The sequence below is a fragment of the Saccoglossus kowalevskii genome, chromosome 2 (assembly GCF_978046115.1).
Source record: "Saccoglossus kowalevskii chromosome 2, keSacKowa6.1, whole genome shotgun sequence".
Classification (NCBI taxonomy): Eukaryota; Metazoa; Hemichordata; class Enteropneusta; family Harrimaniidae; genus Saccoglossus; species Saccoglossus kowalevskii.
In genome coordinates this window covers 8,624,739-8,629,182 of record NC_140642.1, presented here as the reverse complement: position 1 = coordinate 8,629,182, position 4,444 = coordinate 8,624,739, and the positions used below count along the sequence as shown (strand labels likewise).

The 4,444-nt window shown below is 33.7% G+C and overlaps 1 long non-coding RNA gene across 1 annotated transcript; it reads left to right on the top strand.

The window, feature by feature from the left end:
• The first annotated feature begins 58 nt into the window (after nucleotides 1-58).
• LOC144355830 (uncharacterized) lies at nucleotides 59-3,336 on the top strand. Its single transcript, XR_013421316.2, has 3 exons — nucleotides 59-221; nucleotides 2,537-2,715; nucleotides 3,125-3,336. It is a non-coding gene; the product is annotated as an uncharacterized LOC144355830 (long non-coding RNA).
• The last annotated feature ends 1,108 nt before the right edge of the window (nucleotides 3,337-4,444 follow it).

Genomic DNA, 4,444 nt, shown 5'->3' with positions numbered 1-4,444 from the left:
TTGACACAGGTGAATTTGAAAGCCTAGTTGTAAGCGTGGTTGACCTAGGTTGACCTTAAGTCATCCTGTCACCTGACTTTAAAGTACCGGTAATAGAAGACGAAATGGTGACCCGGGGATGCGATATAGGCTTGTAAATGTCTTTCATCAGAGGTACTGCTTCTAGAACCGTGCCCTGCCATTTCACCTACTAGTATTTAGTGTAACTGTCTGGTCATCAGGTATATATTTATTTTATGTCAACATACCCACAAGAACAAACACTCCAGTCAGATTTGTGTGTAATATATGTCATTTATTAAAATGACGTCAAATGCTGTAAAGTAGAAGTCTACTCATAAATTTAAAAACCCAGAATTTATTCATTTTGCAATAAAATGTACTCCAAGGTAATATAAGGATATTGACCTAAAAAAAGTTGGGGGTCACCAGCCTTTTTTTCGAGAAATTGATGGTTGTATTTTAGTGGAAAGTCGACATTTTGACACTATTATAACACTTTTACCACATGTTCCTATATGGCTAAGATATTATGCAATATCTCAATATCTAGCCTGGTGACATAGGCTGAAAAAATCATATATTGTTAATGATGGAGTACTTTTTGTTGTTCTGAATTATTTAAAAAATCTGGGTTTTAAAAAGTGTCAAAAAAATGCAATTTTTGTTTAACATTGTGATCTATGGAATTGTTCTAAAAAATAGCAATTTTCAAGAAATATTAGGACACGTTTCTCAAAAAGCATAACTGTAACACACAAAATAATGCTATTTCATTGTACCATGGGACATGGGTCATCTAAATATTGACTTCAGCTAATATTAAAAATCATTACAAAACATAAAATTCAGCTAGATATTTACAAGATCTTGATATTGTGAAAAACCAAAGACAAGCGTCTTTGGGTTAAGTCCTACTGCAGTGGTAGCAAAAAATACAACAAAACAACACACGCCCCCCAACATATACCTAACTGGGCGGAGGATGGGAGGAGGAGGATCTTGTAAAAAATTGTGAAGGCTGATTTTCACTGCTCCTTGATGAAAAGCAAAAGTGAGCAGACTATAAAATCATGAAGTGGTAACACCCTTGTTTTGATTGGTTCATATATTCATAGCTGAAAATATATATGGGCACTGAAAAGTATGATTTTTGCCTTGGGGGTTCTTCCATAAATTGCTTAAAGATATCCGTGTCTCCCTGAGCCCTATTTATTTATTGACACAGCACTGACTTTGGAAAATACAGCAGTTCAGTACAATGAATATTCATCATTTTGGAGAAAGTTGGTAATAAAACGCGATGATTTATTCGTTGAGCTTTTTTTTATTTTTTTTTTAACTCCGATGATCTTATATCTAAATAAGGATAAGACCACTCCATGTTTGATTGTGATCATTGTGTTTCACAGCCATTAACATTGTTTCTTTCATTTCTTGTGTCACTAAATTTACCATTAGATTGAATTGTTACACCAAGGTATATTTACAATATTTTCTCTTTGAAATGTAAATTTGTCACTATTTATCAAGTACCCTTTTTTGAAAATTGTAATTTTTTTTTACAATAAATTTACTTTGAGTTTCCATTTCTGAATGTCCTAATGCAAGATTTCATATTTCTCAATTTGACAGTGAGACAATACATGGTAGAATGGGCCATTCCAGTTAATATCTGCACCCCCCCTGTTGATGAGCTTGTGTGTTTACTTCATACAGGGTATAAGTCATACAAAGTTTTATTTCCAAATCACCATTCACCATACAGTAATGGAAATCCAAAACTATAGTTCCTACTTATGGTGTTGATGAGTTCCATTGTGCCACCATACAGAGTAGGATTTCCAAATGTAACTCTCATCATATGCTAATTTACCAAGTTCAAAATTTTATATTTGACAATGGAAATCCAAACTAGTCCTGATTCACGGTGTTGATGAGCTCATTCGTGCCACCATCCTTATCTAATTTCAGTAATAACTATTTCATACTGGCCCAATTTTTTTACCATATACAGTCAGAATTCCAAGTTTTTTAGTCATACTGTTGGAAATCCAACCTCATCAACCGGTATGTGGCGAGATAAACTAGGCCTTATTTTATTTAGTAGCCATACATGCCTGCATTTCCAGGATTTTTTTTTCCATACTTGTCTGGATTTCCAGATTCTGTTTCTCCATATACAGTTGGAATTCCGGGGTATTTTCCCCATCATACAGTGCTGGAAATCTGACCTCATCAACAGGGGGGTGCAGATATAAACTGGAATGGCCCAATGTGCTCTCCAATTTGACATGTAGTCCAAGCTTTAATCATAACTTGATGGCAGGATTTCATTTTACCAGACCTGTGCACTTGTGGAGTTTGTACTTTTTCAGATATCTGTCTCATACCACCGAGTGGATCAACAAATCCATGTTTTATAGTTATACATTATCTTGTATGTAGTTCAAGAAGCAATGAAGAAAACTACCAAGATCATGTTTTCTCAAACTGTTTCAAAAGTTTTATCAAAATAAATTCTTGTTGATTTCAGCATGTCTAACTCAGATGATGGATATATGAAAGATAAATCACAACTCTCTGATAAAGATGACTGTCTGGAATGTCGTCTTGTAGGTGGATTCTGTATGTATGGTGTTGCTGCATACATTATGTACACAGGTAGCAATGCAACCAGAGCAAGCAAAGTAACCAAGGCTGTATTTGCAACAGGTAATCAGACTTTTTATCACTGTAAAACATAGCAACATGCCATTTTAAGGAATTTGACTCACTGTAAAACCATAATTTAGCTAAAGGGTCAAACAATTTCGTGAGAGAGTATACTTTACTACAAATTTGCGGCATCTTGAATTAGCAAAATTACATTTTAGCTAAATTAACTAAAATAACATGTTAGCTAAAAAAACAAATTTTACAGTATTCAAATTAATTGTTTCAACCATATGAATACATGTACTGAAATCATGTTTTAAGGTACATGTACATATAATCTTGTATTCATAATACGTAATATTTTTCGAAACTACAACCATCCACTCACTGCACCCCCTCCTACACACTCTACTCCAATTTACCCTGTTGGCAATTAATTGTTTCCTTTTTATTTATTATGGGATAGGTTTATTTCTTCTTGGAAGTGCAAGATTTATAGGATATCATCCATTTTCTGTCGCCAGGTAACCAGTACCAAGTGTTACCCAAAATGCGAGAGACTGTGTTGTCTGTATGTTATAATTACTGTACACTAATTATTTAATAGCAATGATTAAATTGTCATTTATAAGTCTTAAATGAATAAATGAATTTGATAATGAAATAACAAAAAAGAAAGTAGCAACATTAATTGTTATTGTACTCAGTCTCCTGTAGAATGTGTAAGTGTTAATAACAATTATTATTATACATCTGTCACTGTAACGCCATAAGTTACAGCGTGCCATAATTTTTGGGTATTGCACCAGGTATTTTCATTCAAGCGTCCTCTAATAATAAAAACAAACACATGGCTACCTCCAGGGTTTGACCGGACAACACAAATCTGTTCTAAACGTTTTGGATTTCAGCATTCCCATGATGTATCCTTGGGAGGAAAAGATGTAAAATAATAAGGTTATTACGAGGATACTGCTAAGTATGCACAAAGACAGTACAGCGAGAGTATCGACAACACGCAGCAGAGGTTGGTGCTACCGCTTACTGTCTCATATTTATCAGTGTTACAATCACTGGAGGACCGTGCTAGAACAAGAAAATCATATCAATAATCTGCATTCACAACATTGTTTTCATGGCCTTGATGTTATGATGTATGCTTGGTCACACTATCATCTGATGAAACTTCAGGAGAGCACATCAGAATTTGATGAGAAGAAAAAAGCATTTGATTTTTGTTTTTTTTCCCTTTTTTTTAAAGTGTTGAGACATGTGAAATTCCCATCTTGCCTGCACACATGTAAGGATATTATTGTTCTTACATGCAGGGATTAAAATACAGAGTAACATTGAAAGCAATTGCCTTGACACCCAAGGAATTTGCCAAGTTCAAGCCCTGTACATGTAATTATTCATGATGCACAAGGTAATTAAAGGACTTCTCATTGTGTTTAGTCAATAGGACAAAGGTTTACAAGCTAAACTGTGATTGGCTTGAATGTTGTTTATCGCTCTAATCATTAACATATTGACACAATAAAACCACTTACCCGTAATTGTTTTTCCATGTCGTGATTATGTAAGCTGAAGTTTTTTTCCCAATCTCACTATTAAATTATTTTGCTTATATATCGTTATATAATAATAAATAATAATTATATAATATATTACTGCACTACTATTTGGGGACTTTTATGCAATTTATGTTATATTATTCTATTAGGAACATTGAGATTAACATGTTGACTAGTATTTTTCTTGTCAAATTTTGCTTAGATATTTTGCT